Source organism: Haplochromis burtoni, unplaced genomic scaffold (genome assembly GCF_018398535.1).
Source record: "Haplochromis burtoni strain Fernald_Lab_line unplaced genomic scaffold, NCSU_Asbu1 Contig_225, whole genome shotgun sequence".
Lineage (NCBI taxonomy): Eukaryota > Metazoa > Chordata > Actinopteri > Cichliformes > Cichlidae > Haplochromis > Haplochromis burtoni.
The window spans coordinates 331,373-331,756 of record NW_024582586.1 but is presented as its reverse complement, the minus strand read 5'-3'; positions in this window follow the sequence as shown (position 1 = coordinate 331,756).

Here is a 384-nt window from a genome sequence, read left to right as displayed (position 1 = left end):
TCCATAACAATAACATGTAATTTATATGGACAAACGCTGTATTAAACATAATATCATTGCCTAGCAACCACCTAGCAATGACCCATTTTTTGCATTAAGCCACCTACATCTTATGAAAGCATTGTTTCATTATAACTTCATGGCCGACAGCATGAAGCACTATACAAGCAGTTTGCCAAACATATGTTAGGAATTCTTTTTGGCCTATAGGGGGCTGCATAATATACTTTAACCGCTGACATCTTATCATCTTAGATATGCAGACACATAACAGACACAAATCTGTTACTATTGTAAAGCGCTTTGGGTGCCTTGAAAAGCGCTATATAAATCCAATCCATTATTATTATTATTATTATTATTATTATTATTATTATTATTATT